The sequence below is a fragment of the Manis javanica genome, chromosome 9, assembly GCF_040802235.1.
Source record: "Manis javanica isolate MJ-LG chromosome 9, MJ_LKY, whole genome shotgun sequence".
NCBI lineage: Eukaryota > Metazoa > Chordata > Mammalia > Pholidota > Manidae > Manis > Manis javanica.
This window is the reverse complement of record NC_133164.1, coordinates 113,539,301-113,555,408: the sequence shown is the minus strand read 5'-3', so window position 1 is coordinate 113,555,408 and position 16,108 is coordinate 113,539,301.

The following is a 16,108-nucleotide window of genomic DNA, read 5'->3' as shown; positions in this document are numbered from 1 at the left end:
TAGTAGAGATCATAATGCAGCTTTTCTCTCTCAACTTTATGCTATAAACTTTTCCATGTTACTAAAAAACTCACCATAAACATAATTTTATATTTCTAGATAAAAAAAGCCTCTTTTTGGAGAGGCATAATTTATTTAATTGCTTCATAAAGGGTGAATTAATGATCAGATAGAAGACTGTGCTGGTCCTCAGTATTTTGTGCTATCTTTTGTACTATTCTACTGGGGAAATAAGAATATGGTTATAGCCAATTTGGCTAGTCATTTTTCCTTATCTCCCTATCCTTAAACTACAATTTGGCAACATTTAAATCAGGCTGTATCTGATGTCCTTTTTAGATGAGTTTCTAAGGAAGTGGAAATAAGGAAACATTTACTAAGTGCCTACAATGTGCCAGGGTGGGGTGGCCAGATTTAGCAAATGAAAACACAGGATCCCCAATAATTGAAATATTTGGACATACTTACATGAAAAAATATTCATTATTTAACTGATATTTGAATTTTGACGGGGTGTCCTATATTTTTTCTGGCAGTGTTATGCCAGGGGCACTGTCACACATATTTTCCAATTTGATCTCTTTGACTCCTTTGAGAGTTATATAGGATTCCCATTGTGAAGAAGAGCCCAGAAAGGTTCTGTATCTCTTCTAAAGTCACACAGCTAGAAAGGGGCAAAGCAAGGATAGAAACCCAAGTTTCCTGACACCAAGACTAGAGCTCCAAATATGGTGTTTGGATGAGATAGTGAGAGAGGGTATTTTTGCTTTTCATTTGTTGCCATTGTTTCTTTTTAAAAACTGCTCATCACTCCTTTGTATTATATTGAAAACTCATATAAAAAAAATGAGTAATGGCTGCAGGTACAGAACCAAGCTACTGAATGTGATTCAAAAATGAGCCCCAGGGAAAGAGACTCTTCGACACAGAGCAGCAAGTGGGAGCTCTGACACCCCCCGCAGCACTGAACCCTCCGCCATCCTTCTGATGACAGTTAAACGAGACAATTTTGTTTCAATCACCACTAGAAACCTTAAGAGTTTGTGCCTTTTTTTTTTTTGGTTTAAAACAATGAAATAATGCCAAGGGCGAACTTTCCAGAACTGGTTACTCTGGAGTCTGGGAGGCAAGATGACAGGAGTGTAAATTATCTTTATCTTTTCCCATGAGGTACAACCCCAGCCTCACCAACATGGCACCGCCAGGCTCCTGGACAACCAGAATTGTCTCTCTTGCTCCTCCTGGTTGATCCCTTCTAGCCTTGCTGCTGCCCTTCCCCCCCCACACGTGCAGATACTTTCCAGACAAGCCATTTAGCAAATCCCCAGATTCACTACCTCTCTCGCATAGGAAGTGAAACTTCCTGGGGCCCTGACGTGACGAGGTGCCAGCGAATGAGCACTGGGTGCATGAGACAGAGTGAGCTAAACTGTGAAATACGACCCTGTCCCAGCCTCCAGCAGTGCTCCAGAGATCCCCACAGATGGGGCTCTGTGACCAGCCCAGGTGGGCATGCGGTAGGGCTTTGCAGAAGAACACAGACCCCCACAGTACCACCCAGAGAGGCCACCCACCCTTACTCCAGGCAAACCGCTGGCCAAGGGCATCTAGCTCTGAACCGAAGAGGACCAGCGGTTCCTTCTTCTGTGTACAGGGAAACAGGTGTCAAACTCACACCCAGCATCTGGCAGCAACTAGCAGCCACGCCTCTTGAAGTCCTGATAGTCGTCAGCCCCCAAAGCAGCTCAGAGGCCTGTCACTCAAGCCACGCTGGCACTCTTGCAAAGCCCACCCAACCTGTAGGGAGATAAGGTCATGGACTCAGGGAGCAGGTGGCAGCTCCAGCACGAACTTATCAATCATATCTTCAATATATCTCCAAGAAGAAAGGGACCCCGGCAACTTGGACGTTTCCTTCAGCTGGACGAAACTTTCGACAGGCTTTTTCCTCACTGCAGATCCCTGAGCTCCCTTAGAGCATTTTCTTTAGAAGACTGGAAATTGTCAATTCTCTGCCCCTTTGAGATGAATGTAGATCTCCTTTAAAGCCTCTTGTCAGTTTTACAGCCCAGGAATGTCTTTCTCCAGGACCTAGGAGCCACCTCTTTGCGATATCACCAGAGGAGATGGGGTGCCATCTCCCAGTTCCTGTAGAAGGGTGGGAGCCCAACTCCATGGTGTCTTGCTCCAAGTTCCAAAACAACCTCCTATCATAAACCACACGAGAAGCTTATTCTTCCTTTGGATAAAGCCCATGAGCTACTGCAGTGGGCCCGGCATCCTCCAGCACTCAGCCCTGAGAAACTCCACTGCCCCTGCTTCAGCAGAACTGAGCTCAGACTGAGTACTGGTCTCTCCCCTGATTGCTATAGCCTTAAATAACATCCTCCTTGCCTCTTTAACTTTGGTGCCTTTTTGCTTTGAAAGGGAGAGTCTTGTTTCTGATGTTTTCCCCAACTTTTGAACAAGTTAAGGTTTTTGCAGAGTGGCTTCACACTTGTGAATTTAAATCGCCTTAGAAAAGAATTAGACACAGCTGCACAAGTGGCCTCTGAAGAAGGGCTTTCCTTTCCCCAAAACATGCCCACAGCTTCTCCAGTAGCCCAGACTGAGTGGGAAGGACCACACCCAGATAAAATAATCCATGTGAGGACCAAGATCCTTGAGGGAGACAGAGAGAGCTCGTCACTCTCTGGCTCCAGTTACAATGCTGTGGGGCACCATACCAAAAAGTGAATTTGAGATGGATCTTCGATCGACATGTGGAAGAGAAAATGACAAACCTTCTAAAAACGACCTCAGGATAGGCACAGATCCTAAGACACAAAAGCTCCTCTGCTCATGCGTAGATGTCACTGAGAGTAAGAATGCAAGCCACAGATCTTGTAAAGACAAAGGATTCCCATTCAGAATGTGAAAAGAACTCCTACAAATCAGTCAGAGAAATACAGTCCTTTCAAAAATAACAGGCAACACAAACACTTTAACACGCAATTCACAAAAGAAGAAATCAGAAAGTCAGCTAGCTGGGGACAAGCAGCTCACTATCACGACTCATTAGGAAACTGCAAAAAAATGGAAGGAGGGAAGAAAAACTAACAAAAGTCCAGCTGTTCTTTCATATACACAGTAAGACAGCTTGTGTTAAATCGATGTCTAACAGCCAATTGCATTCTAGATTTTTTTTTTTCCAGATTAAAGGTCATTTTCTAACCCATCAAACTCCCTTGCAGGCTGGATTATAAACAAAGAATAGGATGTATTTGGAGACTAATACCTTGCATCTTTATAGCACATACCTGTTTTCTCACCTGATTCTCCCAACCAGTCTGGGAGGAAGACGTTCTCAGGATACAGGCAGTTCTGATGAGGTGTTTCCTCTCATGGAATTTGAGAACAAAGTGTCTGAAAATGAAGAATTACTGGAAACAGACCTTTGTAGAAACAGCCCACACTAAGATGTAAATATATTGCTACACAGACCCGAAAACTATCCAAGTTCAATCAAAGTGATTACAGTGTAATGAAGCCTTGCCGACTGTATAGTGTAGCCTGTCTGAAAAAAAGGATGTTTTAGGAGGACTGTTAGAATCAGAAGAGAGCCATGGAGTAAGAACTGACCCCCACTGTCTGGGAAAAAGATGTTCTCAATAACAGGGGTAAGCACAGGTTGTTTTTGGAAGCAGCTGGTAAATATTTCTAAATCAATCTTGAAGGGGGGTTTGGAAGGGAAGGAAGCCTTCCTAGAAGGGACGATTCTGAGCTAAGACCTGAGGGAATAGGAAAAGTTAGTGATGTTAAGGGGAACGGGTCCCAACAGAGCATATTGCTAATTTACTGCATGGTACTTACCATTCTAGATGTCACTCTTTCATCTGTAAATGTCTATCATCCCCTGATTGCTTTTCATGCTGAGGGACCAAGTGCACTAACAGCAAATCAGGAATCTTCCTGCTTGTGATCAAAATATAGTTCAGTTCCTTTGTGACTTCTTAGCAAAAAACATAAAAGGCATTTCAGTGCACTTTCACCCACTACAAGGTAGATTATGTCTTCTCTGTCCAATTTAGTAATACAGAAGTCCGACATCTCCAAGAACAATGCAGTCCAAGTCATTCAGAGACAGTACAAAAGTCAGCAAACTGGCCAACTGGTCCAGATGTGCAAGGAAAGTAAGTCACGCACACTAAATGTGTATGTTTGCCCCAGAAACTGGTCATCCCCAAGGCAAACCTGGATAAATGCCATGGAAAAATGGAAAAGGATAAATGTGAAGAAGAAACTATTGAGAAAAAAAGTCACAAAATCATCTTATATACAACTTCTATTAAAATCAAGACCAATTTCTGGCTAAAGAAAGCAGACTGAAAATGCTCATTTAACTATGATCTCTCAAGAAATCCCACTAAAATCATAGTGTACTTTAAAAAATGATAGATTAGATAGATAGGCAGCTATGACAAAGCAGCATGGCAATACAATTCTGGGTGGTAAAGACCTAAAGCTGGTTGGTAAGTGACTTGGTAGAACTGGTTAGAGTTGGCAGTTAGTAGCATAGCAGCAGAAAGGAAGAGAGAGGTGAAAGCCAGTAAGTATTCTGGGGGGGTTTATATTCTCCCTTTGCCTAAAATGAGAAGTAAGACAGAGCCGGGAAATCCCCAAGGCTGATGCCCGCACAAAGGATGCAGAGACAGGTCCGGGAGACCTTGGCCCATCCACATGATCCTTAGATTAAATTAGCATTAAATTCCCAAGGCTTATGCCTGCGCAAAGGACACCATGATCTGTCCGACCTTGGCCCATTCACATGATCATTAGAATATTCCTCCCCACCCTGGGTTTTTGGGTTTTTTTCTGTCTGCATTATGAGTAAGAGCATGTGCAGAGCCAGAGCAGTCATATGATCTGAACCTGTTAACCCAACTCCCACACTTTCCTATAAAATCAGCAAGTATGTAGATAAGAAGGGCTGGTTCTGACCTCCCAGGCCATCTGCTCTCTCTTCCAGAGTATACTTGCTCCCTGCTAAATAAAACTGTCTTCCAGCTTTCTCTTCGTGCTTTGTATTCCTTGTCCGTGTGCACAGGAGTGAGAGAGACTCCTCCCTCTAACAGAACTAAGAAATTAAATTCTAAGCTAGCAGTGGGGAAAGCAGAGAACAACGTACTTTGCAATGAAAAGCCTCCTAAAATCACAGGAGCTAGTGACACCCGGCTTCTCTTGAAGGGAATAAAGGTGGGACTGAGAAAAGAGGAGGCTGCTCATCTATTCAGGAAGCAATGACATCTTTTGATTTCTTGTGCCCTTCACCTTCAGTGACACTGCCCTTCAGAGTTTATTCTGTGGAAAAAGTAGATTAAATAGAGAGTTCTGGGATGGGAGACATACAGCACAATTGAAGTTGGGATTAAAGTGAGATTTTACATGCCTGGCCCTTTTCTGCCACCCAGTCTCCAGACACAAAACATCACACATAGTTGATCATATTCAGCCCTGCCCAGAGCACCTGGGGGAAGGGCTCATGGGCCTGAAATCTAGCTCCTGCTCCACTCTCCAGCCACAGGCCTTGGTGCAGGCTCTGCCCAGAGGAAGGTACCATCTGATCACCAGGCCCTGTTCCTGCAGAGCTGCCTCCCAGAGAAGGGAACTTTTCTTATTCAAAGCCCGACACAGACTTGCAGTAGCCCTGCCCACGACTCTGGCAGCCAAACGTAGACTCCTGAGGAAAGATCCTTCCCTGATAAGCCTCCCCCAAAATACCCACTGATGCCCAGTCAGGATACTGAGCAGCAAAGCCCACACGGGAGAGCTGAGTACACGCAGCATACACACAGTGTCACACCTAATGGGGAGAAGACAACTGAGAATCAAACTTTTCATGAGAAAATGGCAGCAAGACAGAAATGGCAACTTGAGGGCAACAGATTTTTTTTAAAAATACTCATTGTTGTTCAGAGAAGAGAAAATATTGCCTCCACGAAACAAGAACAAGAGGCTGTAAAAAAGAAACAGAGAATATGAAAGAGCTTTTCAAAATTAAAATAGGGCAGAAAAAGTGACAATATCAATAGAAAGTTTGGGATAAAAGTTGAGCAAAAAGAAAACAGCAGAGAAGAAAATTACAGAAGGGTTAGTATCAAAATACTGGGAAATAGAACAGTCATAAGAGAATTTTCCAGACTCAAAGAACATATATTTCTTGATTGTCAGGGCCCATTTAATACCCAGCACAGTAGATCTAAAAAAAAATAGATCTAGATCAAGGTACATCCTCTTGAAATTTCAGAACATTGAGGACAAGAAAAGAAAACCCTAAATATTCTACAGGGGGAAAAAAATAAATTGTATTCAAAGCCTGAGGAATCAGAATTACAATTGTTTCAGGCTTCTCAAGAGCAAAGCAGTACACAATGGAGAAATTCTTGCACATTTCTGAAGGGAGATGACTCCCATCTTAGAATTCAGTACTTAGTCAATCTATTAATCAAAGTTAGGGTAGGTAGAAATGAATGAATGAACAAATGATCAAGAACCCATAAGGGATGGGACAAAATAAAGATATTTTCTCAGACATGCAGTGTCCCACAAACTTTACCTATCACTTCCTCCTTCTCAGGAACTTACTGAATACACTGTCAAGAAATGAAGGAATGTGCCAAGAAATAGGAAGTTAGAGGATCCAGAAAACACTGACGCGATTCCAGAGAAGGGAAGAGGGCCCCTGGCAGATGGTGAAGGGATTCTCCACGATGGGGATACACTGCAGGCCTGGAGGTGGGCGCCTGTCTGGGATGGAGCAATTCAGGAGGCTCCCTGGGAGGTGCTTCCACGAGATAAAATTGGTGACCTACCTGGTGAGTTCCAACTCAAGGAAAAGCTATTTGTCCTTCCAGTGAAGAGTTTGGGGCTTAATTCATGGTAATTAAATAAGATAGCCAAGGAAATGAAAAAACCAAAAAAATTATTAACTTTAGGGACAAGTTTTAGAAGGAAAAAAAAAGTCTTAAAAAATACTATGTTGCTCATATTAATTATGGAAAATCAATCTAACCAAAATTGTGATTTAACTACTTGGGGAGGTTGTGTGGACAGAGAGCAGGGGTGTGGCGCTGATGGTGAGGGCTAATGCCTAAAATGGAAAAATGCAAGAACTAGCAACTTCTACAGGTTACTTTGTGGAAAGAAGATATCAAAAGAAATCACTGAGTGGATTGAAAGCATTTGCCTTGAAGGAGAAGGAAATAGGGGAGGAGAGAACTTAACAGCATGAAATAAAACTATTTGACTATGTGTAACATTGATGAGAACAAAAATTAAAGTTTTTAAAATCAGGCGGACTGTATTTTTGGTCAGAAAGAGGGAAAAGGAGAAATTAGTTGGATTTAAAACCAAGTGTCATTTGCAGTAGAAGCAAGATACTCTGGCAATCAGAAATAAAAGACCAGAGCTCAGGAGAACAGATGAGATTTGGAATAGAGATTTTGTAATTGTTTAGAATGAAAGAGAATTGCTCTACAGGAAATATGGTGCAGAGCAATAAGAGAAGAGGCCTTGAAGACAAATGCTTTAAGGGTTGTTCAGAGTGTCAGGAGAGAAAGAAACTCTATTAAGGGAGCAGTCAAGGAAATGAAGGGAAAAAAAGCAGTTTCAAGAGGGAGTGGGGGAGGGGCAGTCATGGTCAAATATTCTGGGGGTCAAAGAGGCCCAGGCCTTTAGAATAAACAATGAAAGTTTTCTGAAGAGGAATTCTAATCTAAGGATTAAGTTCACACTTTTTAATGAGTCTTAAATTAAAAAAAAGAGTTTTGGAATGATCTTGTATTTTTCCAGGACACCACACAATGACCCTGTTTTCAGTAAATACACAGTTGTCTTTCATGGTGTAGTAGCACAAACCCTGCCTTAATAAGAAAGTGAATCTTGGGGCATATTGTCATTACCATTCCCATACAAAGCTCTGTCCCTGTTTTTATTTCACACAAAGGATGGCATTGTCTGTGTCAGAGATGAGCATTTGAACTAAAGTTCATGGCTTGGCTAGGATCTTCCTTGTGGCTGCCTTTTCCCACCGCTCAGCTGCCTGTCGTAGGCTGCCCTGTTACTGACACCCCCAAATGAGATGGAGGCACAAGAAAACAAACAAAATAAAGCTGTTTTTCCTTGCTGGTCTGTCAAAGGCTACACTCAAAATACCAAATGCTAAATTAAATCTCATCTTGAGACGAAAGCCAGCTTGGTGGAAAGATGTCACTATTTCATTTTGCTGAGTTGAATCCAGGGCTTGGCTTCAGGACTAGAAGCATAATCGGTAGTGAATGTTCCCTAATCTCTCTGCAGAAGATTTTCTCTTTCTGGTATAGATTGTGCTGCACACTTCTACACCCTCCCCACAGACCCAACACGAACAGAAGGTCTAGTCTGTACTTTTCAAAAGCTCACCATGACATGCTAGTGCTGAATTTGCTTGTGTCCATTTTCCCATGCGGTGGTCTTCCGGATACTTCCATCTCAGACATCAGAGGGACAAGGTTAGAAGAACGGTATTTGGAATTCAAAAGGCTCACACAAGGCCATTAACAACATCCCACACAGCCTGGTTGGCAAACATTTTAGGGGCCAGTATACTAGCAGTTTGCAACTGAAGTATCTACCAAACGAATACTCTTCAAGGGGCACAGCAGTATTTTCAGGGTCTCCACGGCCAGAGTTTCTGGAGTATAGCATTAGAATGCCCACAGTACCACTTGTTACATGCCCGTTTTCCCAAACCAGTCTTAGAAACTTCTATAAAGTGAATAATTGAAACGTCATTCTAAAATGCCTATGCTGAACACAAATGAAGACATGGTGAAACTGACACAGATTAATTGGAAATTTGCAAATATTTATGACGCTTGATAACCGATCCTGGGATTGAATGAGGATTCATTGGTGGGTGATGCACTGTTACATAATATTCTCTCATACTTCTTTTTCTTATTAAAATGCTTTTCAAACAAAAGTACAATGATGAGATCGGTTTTAAATGATATGTGAACAGTTGAAGTCCATTGACTTAAATCAGTCATAGGGCCACTTTGGAAATAAGAGACATGAGAGATGTTTCTAGAGTCTAGCCTCATTCCTTTCCAGGGTCTGTGGAAGCTCTTCGGGGATGAGCAGGGGTGAGGACAGAGTGTGGGACAAAAGGTTTATTTCCAACCAAACAGAGGTGCTATCCTTGCTCTGCAGGTATCCTGGCTTAGCAGGTGTTCTCCGTATTAAAGGTTACTTGCAGGAGTTCATCTGATACAAGCCCTGAAATGCAGTCCCTTCAGCAATGGAAAATGTCAGATCCCTTACCGGGTTAAATAGAAAAGAACTTCTTAGTTGGAGAAGTCAGTTGCACCAAACCCAGAGAGGAATTTCTTAATGTGCTGTCTGCAAGCTGGGGGGGCAAAGGTAAGCAACATTGCCACTTGCCTGCTTCCAGAGGTTGCTGTTAGGTGCTTCAGAAATCCTCTCTCCCGTCAGCCCACAAAATTCCCCAGAGGGAGGCTGCCTCCGCGGTCCTCATCTTGGTCTGCCAGGCGACAGTGTCCCTGTCCCCGGTGCCCCTCCAGCACCAGGCCAGCATTCTCATCCCTTGCTAGCTCATTTGGCCCCAGCCACGCAGCTCTCTTGACTGTTCTTTGAAGCCACCAAACAGGCCCCACCCATGGCCCCTGCACTGCTGTGCTGTCTCCCTGTCTGGGTGCTCACCCCCAGGTGGACCACAGGGCTCCCCTGTCACTCCTGCAGGCCTCCTCCCTCATTCAGTATCACTCCCCTCCCTCCTTTGTCCTTTCACCCCACTTTATTCTCCTTCATAGCATCTGTACTAGCTTGAACAGTGTCTCCCAAAATTTGTGTCCACCCAGAACCTCACAGCCTTACCTTCTTTGGAAACAGGGTCTTTGTGGATGTAATTAGCTGAGATAGGGTTATACTGGATTAGCATGGGTTCTAAATACAGGGCCAGTGTCTGTATAAGAGGAGGAGGAGACCCACAGGATATACATGCAGGGAGACCGCCACGTGGCCATACAGGGACACAGCTGCAAGCCGAGGAATGCTAAGGGTCACAAGCAGCCGAAGCTGGAAGAGGCAAGGAGGGATTCTTCCCTAGCGCCTTCAGAGGGAGCAGGGCTCTGCCAGCACGCTGATTTCAGACTCGTAGCCTCCGGAACCGTGAGAGAATACATTCCTGTGGGTTTAACCCCCACCCCCCCCCACCCCCCGCCGGTAGGTGGTACTTTGTTATGGCTGCCCACAGAGGCTCACAGAGCATTTGTCAGCACCTGCCGTACTAGACCTTCATTGGCTGGCTTTCTCTTCCCCCACTGGCACAGGTGCAGCCCTTAAGGCAGGGCTTTCACTGTTGCTCTTCATGATTATATTGCCAGTGCCTAGAACAGGGCCTGGCACATGAGTGTGCCAAATACTTATTACACAATAAGTATTTGTTGAATGACTGAGGAATGAATATTCCCATTTTATGGAAGAGAAAACTGTGGCTCCTAAGATTCCACTGCGTCCAAGCTCACCTAGCGATTAAGTAGTGGAACTTGGGTTTTAGCTTGTCTGGCTCTAAAAACCATAGCATTTTAAGCGCACTGTGCAGGCTTTTATTCTGTTGCTAACATTTCTCTTTTAGAATCTGCTAGGTAATAGAGCCAGCAGCCATCCTATTAGTTATTACAGAGTACTATATTCAAGCAAACAACTGGAACACCTGTGGAAGTTCATTCTCGGGATATCTGTTTGATCACCAGGCTTTGACAGACACCAAACTCAATTCTTTTTATGTTGGTTACTGTGGTCAGGTCTATGTCTCTTTCACTGAAAGCATAGTGACTTGTATCAGATTAATTTTTCTACAACCAATAGCATTCTATTGACCATACAAATTCAGAAGTCCTTTCATCTAGATACCTTTTATTAATTTGCTTATAGCTGATCTGTGGAATAAATATTAGTTCCATTAATCCTGAGTAGATACTCATTTTGTATGTAGAATTTTACCATACTTTGTTCATATAACTGTATTTGTCTCCTGAACAGTAAATTTTTTTTTTGTCTTCTTAAATTCAAAGGTAAGGCTAGAGGCAGGCTTTCTCCAAACCGAATGTATAATAACCTTTGGTCTTGTGTGGAATTTACGAAGCACAAAATATGTTCACCAAATAAAGCAAAAAACATTTTTAAGTGATCCCTCTCTACTTGAGGGCACTGGAGCTGGGAAATCATTTTCCAGTTTCACCTTTTGACAGGGACCTCTATCTATCAGGGGTTTTTTGCATGTTTGTTACTTATAACTCTATTCCCAATGGAAAGCAACAAGAAGCCCTTATCATTCTTCTTGTCATGTTTCGGGAACATAAAGCCTCCCTCGTCACCAGTTACCAGTCAGGGTATTTCCCCTGGAGGTAGAGAATAGAGAAGATGCATTTAAAGCTCATTTTGCACCATTCTTTTGCTACCTTGCACCACAGCCTGGCAAAGATCTGGCAAAATAATAACATCTGGAGTGAGTAAGGATGGCAAAAAAAGGGGCACGCCCAATCATTACAGCAAGTGGTCAGGTGTGTGGGCCAAGAGCAAAACGGTCAAGACAGCCAGTTCAAATCTCAGCACCACGTTTACTTGCCATGTGACTAGGGTTGTGAGATGGAGAACAGAAAAAGCACAGATGTGCACCGATCACTTCTCGGACTAACCTGTCACTCCTCCCACCCCACCCGCATTCCTCCATCTTGGGGGCTGATCATAGCTATACAGTGTTGGGATGAAGACTGGAAACCAGGAAGCAACTCTACTTAGAGGAGAAAGTACTAGAAAAAAAAAACTTGGGGAAGAATTTACTTTAAAACAGTTTTGCTAGGTATTTTCAGAAGGTAATGTGAACATACCAATATGTTTTAGTTTATAGACAAGTTGATTAATTTCACATGCATACATTTACATATTCAGATACATCAATTTATTCTGAGGAACATTTAATTTTAGCATAAATTCAAAGAGGTGGAAAGCTGCTTAAATAGGAATTACAAGGATCCACCTTGATGAAATGTCCTTATTTAGTGTCTCCCATTTTCCGTGTTCCCTGACATGAAGTAGAAATCACAGTTTCTATGAACTAGAAGTTGTAGCATCTTTGCTCTTCCAGGACTGCATATAAGAATTGTGTGCCAACTCATCATGAAGCAAATTGGTAATGTCCTAGTAGATGTAACTGGGGCACTTTGCAGCTGAATCCTTTTTTGTGCAGCCTGCTTTGGAAACAGACTTGCTTGAGACCAGCAGGAGTTCTTGTCATTAATGAGCGCTTCTCTTTACCTTGAATAAAAATCTCATTTTTAAAAAATTAAGGGAGAAATGTGGGATTCATATATAAATCAAGTATAAAAATCAAATGAATAATCATATCTGACTTGATTGTTTATGGTTCATGATGCGTGATCAAAACCAAAAGTTTCTGTGATATGACTGCCCTTGTACTGTTCACCATGTAAGAACTTGTTCACCATGTAAGAACTTGTTCGTTATGCTTCAGAAGATTGGAGACTGTTGAGAGTTAGGCTTGGGGTTGATTAATGATTGTGCATTGAGTCCCCTATACAGAATTTTATTGTTGTTAACAACCATTTGATCAATAAATATGAGAGATGCCCTCTCAAAAACAAAAATCTCATTTTTAAAGCACTGGATTAAAGAAACACATCTTTGAGGAAGTACTAATCCCCTTCCCCTACCCCACTCCCAAACCAGCCCCCAGAAGTCTCTATTAGCACACTATGGCAGCGCCATGCAAAGATCCAAATGCCTTTTGATTGTCTGCTAGTCTGGCCAGATGAGATGAGGAGCTGGACCTGGCAATACATTTTCCCAAATGTGACATTTGTGAGTCTTCTCAGGCCATAGAGGGCAGAGTGATACAGAGTATTATTTCAGCCAAGGAGCCGAACAGCCAAGAATAAGAGCCTACAGCAACCAGGACCACCCAGCCCAATATACAGAAAGAATGAATGACTGATTTGTTCTGGGTCTTGGATGTATTCTGAGAACAGTCAGTTAAGTCTCCCTTGTTTTCTTTAGAAACAAATGGCTTGATTATAGGAATCTCTTCAGTGGTGATTGTATTGCACTTCGAATAAACTTACCTTGTTTTCGATTTGCACGATGTTGTTTTAACAACAAAGAGGGAATAAGGAGAACTCAATAAACAGTAACATAAACATCCTCCCCAGCAGCCAGCATTGCCAAAAGGAAAAAGCAAAGAGTGTAATGCATGATTTCCCCTTTAAACTCTGGCCCAGCAGGTATTCCAAAAAGAGTGCAAATATATAAATAGGGCCTCCCCACCCACCTCCCAATCACATTTATTATCTTAATGATTTAATGTTTAAGTAGTACCTTGCCCTGGAATAGTCTGCATGAAAGAATATTTGCCAATTTCCCCATATGAAGTGGGCAGGAAGACCAGAAAGACACAAAATCTCTTGAACATGACCATGTATGTAATTAAGACATGGACCCTGTGGAAAGTGGCTCATCAGTGGAGGTGAATAAACTATTCTTAGCACAAAAGGCCAAATATCGGATCAGGAAGGATTGCCAGTTGAGTGACAGGCTTGTCCATGTAGAAAAAATCCACTCTTATTATTTTCTGGAATGTCATCTTCAATACTGGGCATGTATTGTGGTTTGTGGCGCACTGATACTTTAAAAAATGTTTAATTACCTGTGTTATCAAACACATGCACATGATGCCAAATTTAGAAGATACAAAAGGTTTTACAGGGAAAAGACCCAGCCTATTCCCACTCCCCAGGGAAAACCACTGCTACCAAATTCTTGTGTTACCTTCCAGAAAAATTCCTGTGTACATACAAGCAAATCCTGAGCTTTTTTCCAACTATCACTTTTCTCGGATAGAGAACAGACTACGGTATATTTAACATGCTGTTAAAGAACATCCTATAAATGGTAAGAGTGAATTTTACCTTAAGGACACTGGGAGGTTTTTTTTTTAAGAACTGTTATTGAGATATAATTCACATACCATAAAATTCACCCATTTTAAGTGTACAATCATATGATTTTTAGTTAATTTACTGACTTGTGCAACCATCACTACAATCCAGTTGCAGAAACTTCTCTCTCCCCCAGTAAGATCCCTCTTCCCTGTTTACAGGTATACCCCATTCCCACTCCCAGATCCAGTAAACCACTTTCTGTCTCTATGGGTTTGCCTTTTCTGCACATTTTATATAAATGGATTCATACAGAGTGTGATCTTTGCAGTGGGTTTCTCCCACTTTGTATAATGTTTCAAGGTTCATCCATGAGGTAACATGTATCAGTGGTTTGTTCCTTTTTATGGCTAAATGATATTCCATTGTGTGGATGTAGCACATAACTGCTTATCTATTCACAGGCGACACACTTTTCAAGTGTCTCCAGTTCAGGTTATCATGAATGATGGCACTTCGAATATGTGTGTATGTGAGATTTTGAGTAGACTTATATTTTCATTTCTCCTGAGTAGATACCTAGAAGAGGAATGGCTGGGTCATACGGTAGGTATATTTTTTAAGTAACTGTCAAACTATTTTCCAATGTAGCTGTATCATTTTACATTCTCAATCAGCAACGAATGAAGATTCACTGGGGTCTTTGCATTGGCTTTGCCTTTAAACTGAGTTGAATAACAATTCAATACAGTAAAATGCAGGTTGGTTGGTATCAGATCCTCTTATGGGTTGAATTGTGTCCTCCCTGCAAAGATGTTCAAGCCCTAGCCTTTAGGACTTTGAATGTGATCTTCTTTGGAAACAGGGTCTTTGCAGAGATGATTGAGTTAAAAGGAGGTCATTAGACTGGGCTCTAACCCAATACAACTGTGTCTTTATGAAAAAGAGACATTTGGACAGAGATAGACGCTCAGAGAAAACACAATGTGAAGACAGGGAGAGCGTCGGCTATAGGCCAAGGAAGCCTGAGGTTACCAGGAGCCGGGAGACAGGCCTGGAGCAGATGGGCCCTCACAGCCCTCAGGAGGAACCAACCTGCCAGTGCCTTGATCCTGGGCCTTTAGTCCCCAGAACTGTGAGACAATGCATTCCTGTTGTTTAAACTCCCCCGCCAGTGGGGCTTTGTCAGGGCAGCCCTAGCGGACTAATACGGGTCCTGAGCTCTACAGCTGCCGAGTAAGATACAGTGTGTTTAAACAAACCATTCTCACCAGAGCAGTGAATAAACTGTACCTTCTAAGGAATAACTGGGAAAAAATAACATTGAGTCTGTTCTAGAAACTACCTCATTCACCCAGTTGCTCAGAGCTGTCTGACTGGTGGCCAGCCTGATTCTATGAACGGCCTCCTTCTAGACCTTGAACAATGCTGGAGCCTGAAGTCTAGTTATAGTACACGGACCTCTTGAGTGAAGCAAGTTATAGGAGATCACACTCTGCTTAGCTCACTTAACAAGGGACAAAAATCAAGATTTAAGTCATTTTCGTTTGTAGGATACTTTATTAATTCTACCATGAAAAACAAAACTTTAACAAAACCTTAACTGTCCATTTATGTAGGTAACAATATGAAGGAACACTTGCTTTTCCTATTGCTGACCTGAGAATCCCCTGGTGCTAGAAATATATTCCGTTGGCCCCTCCAAATCTGCTGTCTATCCTTCTCGACCCTTTTATGCTCCAAGAAGCTGACCCATGAGACCATATCAGTTGGCCCCGACCCTGCCTTCCCTCACTAATGGGAGCACTGGCAGGGGCGAGCGACAGGGCGAGCGTGAAGTCAGGGCCCTCACTCCCCAGCTCCCCCCGACGCAGGCCACCACAGGTTGGCCGTGCTACCAGAGGCCCTGGTTCTAGTCAGCTGCCCTCTTTGCTTTCAGGTTCCTGCAACTCCCCCTTGCCTCAGGGGTCTCAGGATATGTAATGGCTTCCTATTGCTACGTAATGAATTACCACAAACTAGCGACTTAGAACAATACATATTTATTATGTCACATTGTCTTAGTCCATAAGGGCTACCATACCCAAGTACCGTGGGCTGGCTTACAAACAGCA